This window comes from Helianthus annuus, chromosome 9 (assembly GCF_002127325.2).
Source record: "Helianthus annuus cultivar XRQ/B chromosome 9, HanXRQr2.0-SUNRISE, whole genome shotgun sequence".
NCBI lineage: Eukaryota > Viridiplantae > Streptophyta > Magnoliopsida > Asterales > Asteraceae > Helianthus > Helianthus annuus.
The window spans coordinates 155,242,806-155,261,966 of record NC_035441.2 but is presented as its reverse complement, the minus strand read 5'-3'; positions in this window follow the sequence as shown (position 1 = coordinate 155,261,966).

Sequence of the window (19,161 nt, the reverse complement as noted above, 5' to 3'; positions counted from 1 at the left end):
TGTAATTTGTGATGTAAATGTGAGTTTAAATTTCACGTCTTTGAACTTCTCATGTAAAGGTAATTTGGTTTTAAATTAACCTGGTATATTTACATTTTCTATTACTATAATACCATATGTCATTAAAAAATATATTATTGAAATTTACTTATATGCGTTTACACAACTTTCCTTTTGAATTTAATATTTGTATTAGTAATTTCAAAGATTTTATACACAATTTATAACTGTGTATCCAAAAATACCCCAATCTTTTCAAAATACCAGTCATAGCTTTAAAAATATATCAATTTAATAATTATTTTTGTTTTTTCTGTTTTCATTTAATTAATAAGGTTTACAAAAAAAAATCATACTAAATGAGTTTGACTATAACTATGTACGTTTTACAGAAGTTAACGGGGGTTTATGTAAATCTGTTTTTAGTCCTTTGCTATCTCGACCGAATATCCAAGCTATTACAAAGCATGAAAAAACATCAACAACTATCACTTCTCAAAACTTCACACAATCATCACAAAGAGATATCTTCACCATCTCTAAACATTATTATATTGGTCTTTCAGTCTTAACTTAAAAGTTAATAATTCTACATGAAACTTTTAAACACTCATAGAGGCCAACTTGGGATATTATTCAAACCGAATAAAAGATTTTGTCACGAAGGGAAAGAACACACTAATTAGCTTATAAATTTTATCTATGTATTTTTTTTGAAATATAAATTTTCCTATCCCGGGATGTTCCCGGGTGATAGCCTAGTTTTACATATAAACGTAGGCTTACATTCAATGTTTACGATGTACCTGCGTCCACCTATGATATATTATAATCTGTTTTTTAGTATTTAAATGATATATTATAATCTGTTTTTTAGTATTTGATTTCGATCGTTATTAAACATACCCGTGTATTCACAGGGTGTTACAACTAGTAGTCCATTAAGAGCTACTCATACTAAGACCCAATAAGGTCTATTATGACATGTATGATATACTATTTCTCATGATTGTACAGTGGAAACTCATTACAACCCAATCTAACATTGACCATCATTGGCCAACATTGGCCCGTGTTAACTTTTTTTAAAGAATGACAAACTAACCTATTCTTAAACCTACTCCACAACGGGACATCAACCCACGACCTCATAGGAAGGGGACACCATATAAGCCCTTATTAACTATCATTGACCAATATTAAGCCTAAAAAGCTACTTTTACCCATGGATCCCGACCCCCCCCCCTCCTAAGAGTATGGTTATGCCCTTTGATCCCCCCCCCCAATTAAATAAATCTAGGGCCCGCCTAGTGGCAGAGCTTGAATGAAAATTCAGTAGGGCGCGAGACTCTTAAAAATCTAATATGGTACACTATAAAAAAATTCAGAAAATTTTGGATAAAATTAACACTACGGGTGAAAAAATCGGTGGGGCCAGGCACCCACGGCCTCAATAAAGCTTCGCCCTGGGTCTGTCACAGTGTCAATTTTGACAATCACATAAACCTAAATCCAAATTCGCATTGCCCTTCTTTTTTGCCGATATTTTAGTCTCCCACTACAAGTCAACTTCTTGTTTCTAGTTTTGCCTTCATCAATACTTACACTCTATCCCCCCTTATCTATTGTCTTTCTGACCCTTGTTATTATTGGTTTTCTTCTTTTCTAAGTTATAAATAAAATTCTTGAAATTTTTAGATCTATATTTATGGCTTGATAGGTTTCTAAGTTATGAATAAAATTCTTGAAATTTTCTCTTATATTTATGGCTTGATAGGTTTATTTTATTGATTTATATTCTTTACCATATATCGATATTTATTTCTTAACCATGAACACAAACAAATATGTACAATCTTATTTATTATCCTCTTATTTCTAGAAGAACAAAAAAAATGAAGTTGCCAAACTTATAAGTTATAAATAGTTTTAACGATGGACCAAATCTGCAATTCTAGCTAAACTGCATGTACGAAAATGTAAATTATTTCAAAATATATATACTCCATATCGTCTACGTTAGCTTTTCAGTAATTAGGGTTTCAATGGCAGAGGTTGTTCATGAAGATTTGGTTGAGCAGATACTCTTAAGATCAGAAGTGAAGGATCTGATCCATTTCAAGAGTGTGTATAAGTCATGGCATTCTTTAATCACAAGTCCTCGTTTCGTTAATCGTCACCTTAAGCTTAGTTATAATAAAGATTGCTGCAACAATGAACTTAACAACAGAAGAATTTGTTTATCATATAGTGAGTCTTGTTATGGTTACCTGCTTGTTGGTTCATGTAACGGACTGGTATGCATCTTCTCTTATTTAACATGGACAATTTTAGTAGGCAATCCAATGACTAGAGAGGTAAGACGATTGAACCTTCCGTCGTTTTTGCTAGATAGATCATTATGTTTGGGTTTTGGTTATGATTTATCCAAAGAAGATTACACTGTTGTCGTGGGGGAGAAGAAAGGCGAGAATCAAGCATCTTTTCACTTGTTGAGTTTGAAATCTAATGTGTGGAGAGTTATCGGAGAACTGAAGTATAGATTAATTAGTAAAGCTGGTATCTTATGCAATGTTGCGCTTCACTGGCTTGTAGGAGATAATGAAAACATGAAAAAGCTAATTATTTGTTATGTTTTATCTAGAGAGGAATTTAAAGAAATCCCCTTACTACCTGATGATGCAAGATATGAAAGTTCTTCTCATAGCTACCTGGGAGTTATGGAAGAATGTCTATGCATATTTTGGTGGTCTTTGTCTTCTTGTGTTGTCGTATGGCGGCCGATGAAAAAGTACAATGTAAAACAGTCATGTGAATTGTTGCGACGTAATTCTGACATGAATTATGAAAGTATACAGTACTTGAGAAGGCCGAAGAATCGTATGTTAAATGATAGTTTCTTCCATCTTGGTGAATCACTTTTTTGCGGCACGTTATACGTTGATGCCCCTATATTTGTGCAAAGCCTTGTATCTCCCCATGTTAATGGGAGGCCGATGTAGGACAAGAGGAGTGTGTTGTCATATGGCCGATGAAAAAGTATAGTGCATATCTTGACTTTTTCAAGATGAAAGAGCGTTGCGGTATGAAACCGTCTTGTAGTAGCTTGTTGAATGATTAATTTAAGGAATGTGTGTTTAATGTATTTCAGTAAGTTGTGATTTATGGTTTCTAAACTTGTTATACGGTCTCATATCCTTCGCTCAATGTCCCTAAAGCACCGATTACTTAGCTCACACGTATTTCAGTAAGTTGTGATATTATTTGGTTGATATTTCTATGGAAAGATAGAATATATATTCAATTGAAAACACATGTTTGAAATCACTGTTTGATGTTATAACCATTGGAAAACACATATAAGAAGCAAAATATAATATATGGCATTCACTCACTTCCCTTTTTTTTTGTTGATTTTTCAGTTAGTGTGAGGAGATGGAGATCCAGTGCCACATTTTGATGCTGTTAAGATCTTCTGCCTTATAATTCTTTTTACTTTCTAGTATCTTTTTTTTATGGATTCATTAATTGTTGAATTATTTATAGCTATCAAAATTACATGGATCAGCTGAACCGTCTTATCCCTGTGCGTAAACAGCTTCTTATATGCAACATATTTTGCTATACTTTGTAGCTTCAAAATGAGATTGCAATTTTCAGTAGTGTCCCTTTGAATGACAGTTATGTTTATCAGTTAGCGACAATCTAAAGGGTCGTTGGACTTTGATTATTAGACCTGCCAGCGACAGCGATAAAGGTGTTGCTGAATTTTTAATCTGTTTTTAGATTTTTGAGAGATGGTGTGTCTTGTCTCGTCGCTGCCAGGTCTCACATAACTCGCCTGAAGGTGCCCTTGCACACGGGCCCGATCCCCTCTTTGAAGGGCGTGGCCAGGTCACTCCATACATATATTTTTTTTATTTTTTTATTTCTTTTAAGGAAACTGGATAATAATAATTTCAACTTTGACCTATTAGCTAGGATATATCATGACTACTAAGGCCCAATAAAGTCTATGATGACAAGTTTAATGTAGTATTTCTCGTGATTACACAGTACTACTCATTACAACCCATCTAACATTGACCATCATTGGCCCTTATTAACTTTTTTTTAAATATGACAAACTAACCTATTCCTAAATCTATTATGTAGTCCACAACAGGATTTGAATCCACGACCTCAGGAAGGGGACACTATTTAAGCCCTTATTAACTATCAATGACCAATATTAAGCCTAAAAAATTACTATTACCCATAGATCCCGATCACCCCCTTAAGAGTATGGTTATGCCCTTCGATCCACCCCTCCCCACATTAAATAAATCTTGGGTCCGCCTAGTGACAGAGTTTGAACGAAACTTTAGTGGGGGTCGGACTTTCAAAATCCAAATCCATGGCCGAACTTTTAAAAATCTAATATTTTATACTACAAAAAAAATTTCAAAAATTTTCGGTAAAACTGATACTACGAGCGAAAAATTGGTGGGGGCGGGCACCCGCGGTCCCAATAAAGCTTTCCCCTAGGTTCGCCATATTGGTAGTGTAGTTAGTGCCCTAAATGTAAATATATGAAACATTGGGCTAATATTTTAACTGGTTATAATTATAAACGACACGTCACATTCTTTGATGCAACAGTGCGACGGTACTCCGGTAGGTTCCGACAAGTATAAATAGGTTGGTTGTGATCAGTTGTATTCATTCGTCCATACAGAAATATTAATCACTTTATTGTTGTAACGCCCTGTGTTTTTGTACTTTCTATTTATAGCTTGTCTTACTTGTGTTTCTAATTTTGGAAGCTTTGTATCATTGTACTCGTTCCTTCTAGTACTCGTTGTAAACTCGAGATTTTGATCATGAATGAAAACTTGCATTTCCTTGTTACATACTATACATACACCATAATACGATTAATCATGAGATCATTTGATACTTCTTTGTGATACTTACAAACATATGTTGAACTTGTAAATATGTGACATATACTTGTCACTTACAAACATGTTACATACTAGTACATTACACTTTTTACCTAATTAAATCATGTTTTATTTCATATTTCACCTTGTTACAAGTTAGGGGAAACATTGTTGCATATTATTACACAACTTAACTAACAAAATTACTCATTATAATGTTTTAAAAAAATAAAAAAATAAAGAAATATGGCAGCCCCAATTCAGCAAAATTCAGCCCCATATAGTTGGGTTTTGTGAGCTAGTTTCAAGGTGTAACCCCTTCTAAACACTTCCAAAGCCCAACCCATTGAAACCCTAATCCTTCCCCCTATAAATACCACTTATAACCAGCCTCCCTACCACTTTTGCAACACTAAAAACTCTCAAAACATCCTCCAAACCGTAGCTGAAAGCAAAGGTTCGAGCAGATTGACACCCCTTCACGAAAATGAGCATAACTCACTCAATTCTTATCCGATTCACTTGATTCTTTTTCCTACTTGCTTGGATAATCATGGGGTTCGATTCCTAGACTTCTCCTTGGAGAAATCAGACCTGGAAATGCCCCGAAATAGTCCATAAACTTTCTGTTTGATTTTTATGTTCTTCAAAACTTGTTTAGACCTATGCAACTTGTGTCTAACACATCTCATGCCTATGTCCTAATGCTTACAACTTATCCCATGGTTGGTTAAGCTTAAAAACAAGGTTGAGACAATTGAAATCAGAGGATTAAACCTCATAAACTTGGTGTTTTGTCTAGGGTTTCAACCCACAAATCATGTCAAACATAGTCTTTGATACATGAGTGATTATGGAACAACTTGGGTTGTCCAAACATACAATCCTCACATGATTTGATGATTTCTATTAGTTAGTTTACTTTACATACATGTAAAGACCTTAGTTCATGACCCTCCTTGGTTGTTTTTACATCAAGTGTAGTGGTGAACATCAAAGGGGTACCTAAATGGAAGCCTTGTCTTCCTACCCCATCCATGACACCCATGACTCAACTTGAGGTACCTAAATGAAGATGTAATCTTCTACCTCTTACTTGAATACTTGAACATTTGGACTTAATAATATGTGTATAATATACGGCCTACATACTATCTATGTACACTCGAATCTTTGATGTTGAAATCATATTCATTTGTCAAAGTAGTAGGTTATCATCTAAGGACCTAAACCTTGTTATGATTCTTATGGGTGTTCAACTCATAAAATCATTATAACCCATGAGGTTACCAAGTGTCATACAAGTGTTATGTGTGAAGATGAATATTTTGATATAATATTTTCATGTCACTTTTATTCGAAATCTCGACTCTAAACATGCTTGAACTTAAACCCTTACGCATTCAACCTTCCAACCTCGGCAACTTTGTCACATTGGATAATCGGAAAACATATGCAAACTTTGTGAGTATACTCGTATTTTCCCCTTTTACTTTTACCACTTTTGGGGTGTAACATGTTTATCTATCAACAAACTTACACATGAACATTTTGCTTAAACACATGAACATTCCTATAACATGCTTGTATACGTGATGGCTTGATACTTTAAACTTGGGTGAAACTTATGTGTTGAATTTATCATTAACTTCGTACGAGCCAAACCGTGACATATGTAGCGCTATAGGATTAACGACCCGCCCTTTATCATCGGTTATGTCATGAGCATATTGCGTTTTCTTGGTTTGATATGTTAGACACATGCCATGTTTAAATGTTTATCTTGAATCACATGCTTGCTATGAGGAATTGTTCAAGACTTATCTTTTGCTATGTACGTATCAAACTTGTATACTCGCCTTTGCTTTTGCATTGAACTTTATTTTAAACATGTTACAGGTTGAGGACGATGATGCTATGAAATGAAGTAGCGTTAATGCCTAGATACACATATAGACGTTTAGGTTTAATCGTTGTATCAATGTTGATTATGTTGTATTGTATTTCCTTTGAACTTGATGTTATTTGATTTCTTTGTAATGTTGACAAAAGAATTATGAAATGAAATCGGTTTATTAAATATTGTCACAAATAGCGTTATGATGACTCTAGCAATCTTCACACTTCGTCTCATCCCGATGTTTCCGCCATTGGTTGGGGTGTGACAGATTGGTATCAGAGCCATAACTATAGGGAATTAGGAAAATTGCCATGCTTTTGCCCTAGTCTATAGTTTTAGGAACTTTGTCTCTTATTTGTTGTTTAAAACATTTGTACTCTACCTTACGTGCTTCCTAGCTACACTTCTTGTTATTAAAATTATATGCCTTTCCTAAGGCTAACACGAATACACTTATGCTATTTTATACTCTTGTAACATCAACGAGACAACTTTACCAAAATAGGCGTGAAACCCGCAATTTGGTAAACGACTCTCACTCTACCTTTAATCTATTTTTGCACGAAATTCACCATTAAGCTAGGAGTGACATCCACAACTTAATGGTAATTTCCATTTCAACTCTATTGGACCCTTGTCAAAGTGCCAAAATTTTATTTTTGGCCGACAAGTACCAACCACATTTAGGGTACGAGATCGTCAAGTTAGGGGTGAAACCCGCATCTTGTCGATTAAGTCCCATTCCTTGATTTTTATTCTCGCCAAAGTCCCGAATGTTCCAATCATTTAGAGATGTGTAGTAACCGGAAGGGTAAGATACCGTTAATCGCTTCTCGACGAGAGTATCTTACTTATAGGCCAAAGCACAATATCTCTAAATCGAAAGGACTTTCGACCCACTTTGGAATTGTCGACGTTTCTCTACCCGAAACAATCCTATGTTTTATTGAGCCTCTCTTTTATGTATCTCAATTTATATGTGATTTTATAATTGAACGTTCATTCGTTTCGAAATGTCGTTTTAATCATTTCGCACGTTACCGCAATCACAAACAATAATAATTCTCGTGAACAAACTAAATTTATACCTCTTTACGCAACTTATGTGTTATACTTGTTGAATGTATGTTGGAAACTTATGCTCTATGTGAACTTTACTTGATACATGAACACTTACTTGCTTTTACATACACAAACCTTATTTTCAATTAATGATCAAGTCTCATCCTTTCCTTCTTTTTTTCAATCTTTTAGATGTCGTCTAGTTCCTCCAAGAGACGCAAGTCAAAGAAGGGTTCGACTTCCACCGCCATGTCCCAAAAAGATTGCATGAAATTTATGGCCAAGCAATTTGCTAAAGTCCTACCCGACATCGTTAGCAAGATTCAAACCGATTCACCGCATGGCTCTGTTGACTCAAAGGCAGACAAACCCAAATCAACCTTCCAATTTAAGCACTTCATGGCTTGTAAACCCTTAGAATTTACTGGCAAGAATGGCGCTACCGCCATGATGAACTGGTTTGATGCCATCGAGCTTACCTTCTTGCAAAGTGGTTGCCCTGACGAACTAAGAACCTTGAATGCAACTGGGGTGTTTCGTGAAAAGGCACTCGAGTGGTGGACGACTGAACGCAACAAAAGGGGAAACGAGGTTGCACATGCTATGCCTTGGGACGATCTCAAACAGCTTATGAAAGACCACTTCTGTCCTCCTCATGAACTCCAAAAATTGGAGAACGAATTTTGGAACCTTACTCAGAAGGGGAGCGACATGGATGGCCTGATTACGCGCTTTAAACAACTCAGTGTTCTCTGTCCTGGACAAGTTGAAACCGTACCCAAAACCGTAGCCAAATTCGTCCGTTGTGTTGCACCTTCCCTGACAAACCACCTTGCCTCTGCCAATCCCCAAACCATTGAAGATGCTTTTCGTATAGCCACCGAACTTAACAACAACTGCGTTCTTCATGGATCCTTTGACAATGTTTCAACAAAGAGTGCACGCCAAGCTACAATTGACACTTCTGATGAGCCCAAACCCTCCCAGCCGTCTAAGAAAAACCAAGGCAAGAAGCGGAAGGCTTCGAGCCAAAATTGTGCGGTCGTCACTCCGCCAAACCCACAACCCCTACAAACCGTGCCTGCTTTTACCAACAATGAAACTCCACGCAACGTTTACACTGGAACGCATCCGAAGTGTGGCAAATGCCAGTATCATCACCCTCTAAACGCTCATTGCCGAAAGTGCGACAAGTGTGGCCGAAGTGGGCATACTTCTCCATACTGCCGCGTCCCACCACAGGCTTACCAAAACCAAGCCCTTCTAGCTCCCAATCAAGTCGTTCCTGTGCGAGCATGCTACACGTGTGGTGATACTAACCATATGGCCAACGTGTGCCCTCAACGTTACCAGCCACAACAACCTCGACAGCAGCAACCGCAGCTTCAACAACAACAGCAACAGGTTCAAGAACCCGCTAGAGGTCGAGCTTTCCTCCTCACCACTGCTCAGGCTCAGAACGCGAACGACGTCATTACTGGTACGTTTCTCGTGAACCATGTCTATGCTTCATGCTTATTTGATACTGGTGCCGATAAAAGTTTTGTGTCGTTAGAATTCGAGTCTTTGCTCAAGTGTAAACGCTCTAAGTTACCAAAATCTTTCGCTGTCGAAGTCGCTAATGGTAAAACCGTCGTTGTCAATTCTGTTCTCTCCAATTGCTCGTTGATTCTAAACGATCATACGTTCTCAATCAATCTCATACCCATGCAAATGGGTAGTTTCGAAGTCATAGTAGGTATGGACTGGCTTAGGCGAGTTCGTGCTGAAGTTGTCTGTTCTAAGAAATTTATTCGCTTACCTCTTCCAAATGGTGATTCTCTACATGTGTATGGCGAGAAACCTTCTCAAGGTCTCAAGCTTATGTCGTGTATCCAAGCGAACAAATGCTTACGCAAGGGTACTTTCGCCTTTCTCGCCCACATCGTGGAAAAGAAGGACAAAGGCCCAAGCATAAGTGATGTTCCCGTCGTACGTGACTTTTCGGATGTATTTCCCGACGATCTCCCTGGTCCGCCTCCTGCTCGTTCTGTCGATTTTCGCATCGACTTAGTGCCTGGTGCTACGCCTGTCTCTAAGTCCCCCTATCGTTTAGCACCCTCTGAGATGCAAGAGCTCTCGAGTCAACTCCAAGAGCTTCTTGACAAAGGCTTTATACGCCCTAGTATTTCTCCTTGGGGCGCTCCCGTTTTGTTTGTCAAAAAGAAAGATGGATCATTTCGTATGTGTATTGATTATCGTGAGCTCAACAAGCTCACCATCAAAAACCGATACCCTCTTCCTCACATTGATGATCTCTTCGATCAATTGCAAGGCGCAACCTGCTTTTCAAAGATCGATCTTCGTTCTAGGTATCATCAACTTCGAGTACTCGAAGAAGATGTACCTAAAACCGCCTTCCGTACACGTTATGGTCATTACGAGTTCGTGGTCATGCCCTTTGGTTTGACCAACGCACCCGTTGTTTTCATGGATTTAATGAACCGCGTGTGCAAAGCATACTTGGAGCGTTTTGTGATCGTCTTCATCGACGATATTCTCATCTATTCCAAGACGCAAGAAGAGCATAAGCGACACTTGCACCTTATCCTTGAACTCCTTTGTACTGAACGTCTATACGCCAAATTCTCCAAGTGTGAATTTTGGCTAAAAGAGGTTCAATTCCTTGGTCATACCGTCAACAAACTTGGAATTCACGTTGATCCCGCTAAAATCGAAGCTGTGAAAAATTGGATCGCACCTAAATCTCCGTCTGAAGTTCGCTCGTTTCTTGGTCTCGCTGGTTACTATCGTCGTTTCATCTCCAACTTTTCAAAAATCGCTATTCCTTTGACCTCCTTGACTAAAAAAGAGAGACCTTTTGTTTGGGGTCCCGAACAAGAGGAATCATTTCAAACGCTCAAGGATATGCTTTGCAATGCTCCTATCCTAACGCTTCCCGATGGTAACGATGATTTCGTCGTGTATTGCGACGCTTCAAACCTTGGCCTTGGTTGTATCCTTATGCAACGTGACAAGGTTATCGCTTACGCATCGAGACAACTCAAAATTCATGAGAAAAACTATACTACCCATGACCTTGAACTTGGTGCAGTCGTTTTTGCATTGAAGATTTGGCGACACTACCTTTATGGTACTAAATGTGTGGTCTTCACCGATCATAAGAGCCTCCAACACATCTTCAACCAAAAGGAACTGAACATGCGTCAACGCCGTTGGGTGGAATTGTTAAACGACTACGACTGCGAAACCAAATACCATCCAGGTAAAGCGAATGTAGTAGCCGACGCTCTTAGTCGTAAAACTCATGTCAAAGGTATTCGTTGTTTCCAACTCGTCCACGATCTTCAAAATCGTATACGCAACGCTCAGTATACATCCGTTAATGAGGGTAACCTCTACAACGAGATGCAATGTGGTGCTGAAAATAGTCTCGTGTCCAAATCTGATGGTATTTTATACTATCTCGATCGTATCTGGATTCCTAACCGTGATGATCTTCGCAAATTCCTGATGAAGGAGGCCCATAACACGAAGTATTCTATTCACCCTGGTGCCGACAAGATGTACCATGATATGCGTACATTCTATTGGTGGCCTGGAATGAAGAAGGATATAGCCACTTTCGTCTCAAAATGTCTCACATGTCCCAAAGTGAAAGTTGAACATCAACGTCCCTCTGGCTTACTCGAACAACCAAAAATTCCTGTTTGGAAGTGGGAGAGCATTGCCATGGATTTTATCACTAAGCTTCCTCGCACTACTGCTGGTCATGACAGCATTTGGGTAGTCGTTGATCGATTGACCAAGTCAGCTCACTTCCTCCCTATTCGTGAAGATTTCAAAGTCGAGAAATTGGCTAAGGTCTACATGAAGGAGATAATCTGTCGTCATGGTATTCCCATTGACATCATTTCTGATCGTGATGCTCGTTTTACGTCTCGTCTCTGGCAAACTTTTCAATCTGCTATGGGTACTAAACTCAACCTTAGCACTGCCTTCCATCCTCAGACTGACGGTCAAACCGAGCGTACTATCCAAACCTTAGAGGATATGCTTCGTTCATGCGTAATAGATTTTGGTGGCAACTGGGATTCACACTTGCCTTTGGTCGAATTCTCGTACAATAACAGTTATCACCCGAGTATTCAAATGGCACCTTTCGAAGCATTGTATGGTCGCAAGTGCCGTTCGCCTATTTGTTGGCACGAGATTGGTCAAGCCCAAATCACCGGTCCCGAGCTTATACAAGAGACGACGGACAAGATTTTACAGGTTCGAGACAACTTATTGAAAGCCAGGAACCGACAAAAGAGTTACGCTGACAAAGGACGCAAACCTATGGAATTCGAGACAGGTGACTTCGTGCTTCTCAAGGTATCCCCTTGGAAAGGCGTGGTTCGATTTGGCAAGAAAGGGAAACTCGCACCTCGCTACGTTGGTCCTTTCAAAATTCTCGAGAGGATTGGCAAGGTTGCGTATAGACTGAACCTGCCTGAAGAACTCAGCAATGTACACCCTGTCTTCCATGTGTCCAACTTAAAGAAATGTTTAGCTGACGAAGGACTCCACGTTCCTCTCGAAGACTTGCAAGTCAACGAAACGCTTCACTTTGTAGAAAAACCGGTCGAAATCATGGACCAAGGAACCAAGCAATTGAGGCGCAGTCGAATTCCTATTGTCAAAGTTCGATGGGAAGGAAAACGTGGCGCTGAATTTACTTGGGAGCTCGAAAGCGAAATGAAATCGAAATATCCTCATCTTTTCCCTGAGTCTTCCTAAATTTCGGGACGAAATTTCCTAAAGGAGGGGAGACTGTAACGCCCTGTGTTTTTGTACTTTCTATTTATAGCTTGTCTTACTCGTGTTTCTAATTTTGGAAGCTTTGTATCATTGTACTCGTTCCTTCTAGTACCCGTTGTAAACTCGAGATTTTGATCATGAATGAAAACTTGCATTTCCTTGTTACATACTATACATACACCATAATACGATTAATCATGAGATCATTTGATACTTCTTTGTGATACTTACAAACATATGTTGAACTTGTAAATATGTGACATATACTTGTCACTTACAAACATGTTACATACTAGTACATTACACTTTTTACCTAGTTAAATCATGTTTTATTTCATATTTCACCTTGTTACAAGTTAGGGGAAACATTGTTGCATATTATTACACAACTTAACTAACAAAATTACTCATTATAATGTTTTAAAAAATAAAAAAAATAAAGAAATATGGCAGCCCCAATTCAGCAAAATTCAGCCCCATATAGTTGGGTTTTGTGGGCTAGTTTCAAGGTGTAACCCCTTCTAAACACTTCCAAAGCCCAACCCATTGAAACCCTAATCCTTCCCCCTATAAATACCACTTATAACCAGCCTCCCTACCACTTTTGCAACACTAAAAACTCTCAAAACATCCTCCAAACCGTAGCTGAAAGCAAAGGTTCGAGCAGATTGACACCCCTTCACGAAAATGAGCATAACTCACTCAATTCTTATCCGATTCACTTGATTCTTTTTCCTACTTGCTTGGATAATCATGGGATTCGATTCCTAGACTTCTCCTTGGAGAAATCAGACCTGGAAATGCCCCGAAATAGTCCATAAACTTTCTGTTTGATTTTTATGTTCTTCAAAACTTGTTTAGACCTATGCAACTTGTGTCTAACACATCTCATGCCTATGTCCTAATGCTTACAACTTATCCCATGGTTGGTTAAGCTTAAAAATAAGGTTGAGACATTTGAAATCAGAGGATTAAAACTCATAAACTTGGTGTTTTGTCTAGGGTTTCAACCCACAAATCATGTCAAACATAGTCTTTGATACATGAGTGATTATGGAACAACTTGGGTTGTCCAAACATACAATCCTCACATGATTTGATGATTTCTATTAGTTAGTTTACTTTACATACATGTAAAGACCTTAGTTCATGACCCTCCTTGGTTGTTTTTACATCAAGTGTAGTGGTGAACATCAAAGGGGTACCTAAATGGAAGCCTTGTCTTCCTACCCCATCCATGACACCCATGACTCAACTTGAGGTACCTAAATGAAGATGTAATCTTCTACCTCTTACTTGAATACTTGAACATTTGGACTTAATAATATGTGTATAATATACGGCCTACATACTATCTATGTACACTCGAATCTTTGATGTTGAAATCATATTCATTTGTCAAAGTAGTAGGTTATCATCTAAGGACCTAAACCTTGTTATGATTCTTATGGGTGTTCAACTCATAAAATCATTATAACCCATGAGGTTACCAAGTGTCATACAAGTGTTATGTGTGAAGATGAATATTTTGATATAATATTTTCATGTCACTTTCATTCCAAATCTCGACTCTAAACATGCTTGAACTTAAACCCTTACGCATTCAACCTTCCAACCTCGGCAACTTTGTCACATTGGATAATCGGAAAACATATGCAAACTTTGTGAGTATACTCGTATTTTCCCCTTTTACTTTTACCACTTTTGGGGTGTAACATGTTTATCTATCAACAAACTTACACATGAACATTTTGCTTAAACACATGAACATTCCTATAACATGCTTGTATACGTGATGGCTTGATACTTTAAACTTGGGTGAAACTTATGTGTTGAATTTATCATTAACTTCGTACGAGCCAAACCGTGACATATGTAGCGCTATAGGATTAACGACCCGCCCTTTATCATCGGTTATGTCATGAGCATATTGCGTTTTCTTGGTTTGATATGTTAGACACATGCCATGTTTAAATGTTTATCTTGAATCACATGCTTGCTATGAGGAATTGTTCAAGACTTATCTTTTGCTATGTACATATCAAACTTGTATACTCGCCTTTGCTTTTGCATTGAACTTTATTTTAAACATGTTACAGGTTGAGGACGATGATGCTATGAAATGAAGTAGCGTTGATGCCTAGATACACATATAGACGTTTAGGTTTAATCGTTGTATCAATGTTGATTATGTTGTATTGTATTTCCTTTGAACTTGATGTTATTTGATTTCTTTGTAATGTTGACAAAAGAATTATGAAATGAAATCGGTTTATTAAATATTGTCACAAATAGCGTTATGCTGACTCTAGCAATCTTCACAATTCTTCTCATCCCGATGTTTCCGCCATTGGTTGGGGTGTAACAATTGTCATATGATCATGCATGTATCTTCGATCCCCCTCCCCTAATAAATCTTAATAAATCTTGGGTCCACCACCGTATTGATTTTGACAATGACATAAACATAAATTCAAGTCCACATTGCCCTTCATTTTTGCGGATATTTTAGTCTCCTACTACTATGAGTCAACTTCTTGTTTTTATTTTTTCCTTCATCAATACTTACACACCATCCCCTTCATCTATCGTCTTTTCTCTCTTTTAGACCCTTTAGTTTTGTAATTATTCGTTTTCTTCTTTTCAAAGTTATAAATAAAATTCTTGAAATTTTTAGATCTTATATTTATGGCTTGGTTTATTTTATTGATTTACATTGTGTTGCCATATATCGATTTTAATTTCTTAACAATTAACACAAACAAATATGTTTTTTTAATTTTCTTTTTTGAACAACAACAACGAAACCTTTATTCACCTCAAAATCCGGCACATAGCAAGGTGCTATAGAACCAAAAAGTACATCTCAGGAAATCAAGAGAACAAATACATCAAGGAAGACAAACAAACAAACAGACTACATACATTTCATCAATCCAGGATCGAGAAAGCGTTTTCACAGATGTTAATATATATATATGTGTGTGTGTGTGTGTTTAATATATATAATCTTAGATCATGAATTAATTCCATTCCATTTTCTACTTTGATAACACTTTTTAAAATAAGAATATATTAGTTTGAAATAAAATATACTAATTCATTTGTATTCAAAAGGTAAACGCATTATTTAAAATGAGGAATGTTATATTTTTCCTTTAATTTGTATGTAAAGTTCATATTAGGGTTATATGTATTCATATCAAAATTTATATTTATATTTATTATGTGTGATGCAAGCAATAATATGAAATATAAAAAAACAATTCAAAATTTATAATCGTTATTTCCTTCATACGCAACCAACCTCAACAATAATATATTTATTTAAAAAGAAACCTCATTCAAGTTTATATAAATTGAAAACACTTTTTTTTCAAAGATCTCAATCAATTTCATAATTATCTTAAAGTCTTTCATTTTCTATCCTCAAATCCATGTAACATATGGGTCTATAACCTAGTAATATAATATGCAATAGCTTTTATTGCTAGTTATATACTTTAAATTATATTTTTCATAATCACTTAATGAATGCTAATAAATGTTTTTTTAAATTATTAGATCATTCGTAAGACCATGCGTAATGGACATTAGACTAGTGGGTATGGAGAGCCTCATCCCCAAGGGGATGGGCCGCCACGTCAGCACCATGTAGGCTCGGCTTGGAGGGGATGGACCTAGGGGGTGGGGGATGAACCCCTTTATATATATATATATATATATATATATATATATATATATATATATATATATATATATATATATATATATATATATATATATATATATAGGGGATCGCTAAAATGAAAACCATCTCTAGTTGTAAAAACCATGAGAACCACTTTATGGCCCTTAGATCAACTAGATGGATGGTTGTGATTAAAAGTAGTTAATATTAATATTAAAAGCTTTTTTGTCTTATTATGTCTTTAATATTATAATACAAAAGGGTATTTCAGTAAAATAACTCTATTTTGTCTTTTTATATATATTAATTTTAAATAACCTTTTTTGTCATATTCATTAATTACTTTTTATTACTTTTATTTTCTAAACATAATTTCTTTATTAAAAACATTTTTAAATTCAGATTTTTTTTAAAAGATTTTTATACTTTTTACAATTTAAGTTTTACGTTAAACTTTTTACGTTTTTTTGACGCGCTGTTTTTAACGCCGTTTTTTAACGCGCCGTTTTTTTTACGCGCCGTTTTTCAAGCGTAACGCGCCGTTTAAACGCTGTTTTTAACGCCGTTTTTTAACGCGCCGTTTTAACGCCGTTTTTTACGCGCCGTTTTTCACGCGCTGTTTTTTACGCGCCGTTTTTACGCGCCGTTTTTTTAAGACGTCGTTTTTCTCAATCGACGTTTTTTAACATACCGTTTCTAACGCGCCGTTTTTAACGCGCCGTTCTCAATTGGCGTTTTTAACGCGCCGTTCTCAATCGCCGTTTTTAACGCGCCGTTCTCAATCGGCGTTTTTAACGCGCCGTTTTTAACGCACCGATTTTTTAACGCGCCGTTTTTTAACGCGCCGTTTTTTAACGCCGTTTTTTACGCGCCGTTTTTCACGCGCTGTTTTTTACGCGCCGTTTTTCACGCGCGTTTTTACGCGCCGTTTTAACGCGCCGTTTTCTAAAGGCGTCGTTTTTCTCAATCGGCTTTTTTTAACGCGCCGTTTTTTAACGCCGTTTTTTACGCGCCGTTTTTTAAGTCGTCGTTTTTTCTCAGTCGGCGTTTTTTTAACGCGCAGTTTTTTACACGTTTTTTACGCGCCGTTTTTTTCCACGTTTTTTAACGCGCCAAATTTTTTACACGCCGTTTTAGCGCGCCGTTTTTCCGAAGTTTTTTAATGCGCCGTTTTTTTGAAGTTTTTTAACGCGCCGTTTTTCCGAAGTTTTTTAACGCGCCCTTTTTTTACGCGTTTTTACGCGCCGTTTTTTCAAGCGTCGTTTTTTTAAAACGCGCCGTTTCTCCACGTTTTTTAATGCGTCGTTTTTTTACACGCCGTTTTAAACGCGCCGTTTTTTCACTCTTTTTAACGCGCCCCTTTTTGTACACTTTTTACGTTTTGCGTTAAAAATTTAAACTTTTTACGTTTTACGTAAAAGTTTTTACGTTTTACGTAAAAGTTTTTACGTTTTACGTTTTACGTAAAACTTTTTACGTTTTACGTTAAAAATTTAAACTTTTTACGTTTTACGTAAAAGTTTTTACGTTTTACGTTTTACGTTAAAATTTTCACGCTTTACGTTAAACTTTTTACGTTTTACGTTTTACGTAAAACTTTTTACGTTTTACGTAAAACTTTTTACGTTTTACGTAAAACTTTTTACGTTTTACGAAAAAGTTTACGTAAAACTTACGAAAAAAATTTACGAAAAACTTACGAAAAAGTTTACGTAAAACTTACGAAAAACTTTTTACGTTTTACGTAAAACTTACGAAAAAATTTACGTAACACTTTTTACGCTTCACGCTTTTACGTTTTATGATAAAAAATTTACGGTTTACGTTAACAAGTTTACGGTTTAATTTTTTTTACAAAAACGTTTTTACGCAAAACCGAACGCAACAGAAAATCGCCGTTTTTTTACGTTTTAACGCGCCGTTTTATGATAAAAAGTTTACGGTTTACGTTAACAAGTTTACGGTTTAATTTTTTTTTACAAAAACGTTTTTTACGCAAAACCGAACGCAACAGAAAATCGCCGTTTTTTACGTTTTTTACAGAAAATCGCCGGAGATGCCGCCGCCACCAACCCCAACGTTATAAGCAACCAACACCGTCACCACCCGCCACCAGCCACCATTCATCGTCGCTCCTCGCCACCACCGGAACCGCCCCCTCCTTCCCTTCAATTTTTTTAAAAGTAAATATATGCAAATTGTTAGGTGTTTGATACCAAAATGTGGTCATATAAACAATTTAATTGCAATAATGAAGAGGTCATTCTATCACAATATGTCGTTAAATTTATTTTAGTAAGAAACAAATGTACGTATCTCTTATATCTTGTGAAGCACTTTAAAGAGACATTGCAAGATAGTGTTCATCACTTAAGGCTTTTCAATCAAAGAGGTTGTTGATTTGAGATAAATGATTTTGCATCTAGCGTGTGAACATAACCGGAGTCCGGCACCGACCACCTTACTGGAAAACCAATTGGAAAGAAACTGGTTCGCCGGATGAGGCTCCGGCGGCGGTATCTTCATCACTGATCTACTTCATCACTTATCTTATCACCCTCGTTCATCGTCACTCCCGGTCATCTTCTCCGATGGCCATCGTTCACCGCCGACCACCGCCATTCTCCGACCATCCTTCTCACCTCAGGTAACCAACAACAACCACCATAGCCACCACCTGCAATACCATTACCTCTCCAAACAACACCTCGAACCACCATCTCTGATCACCTCCGGCGACCACCATCAAGCTGCTCTACAACTCCGACCATCTCCATTCG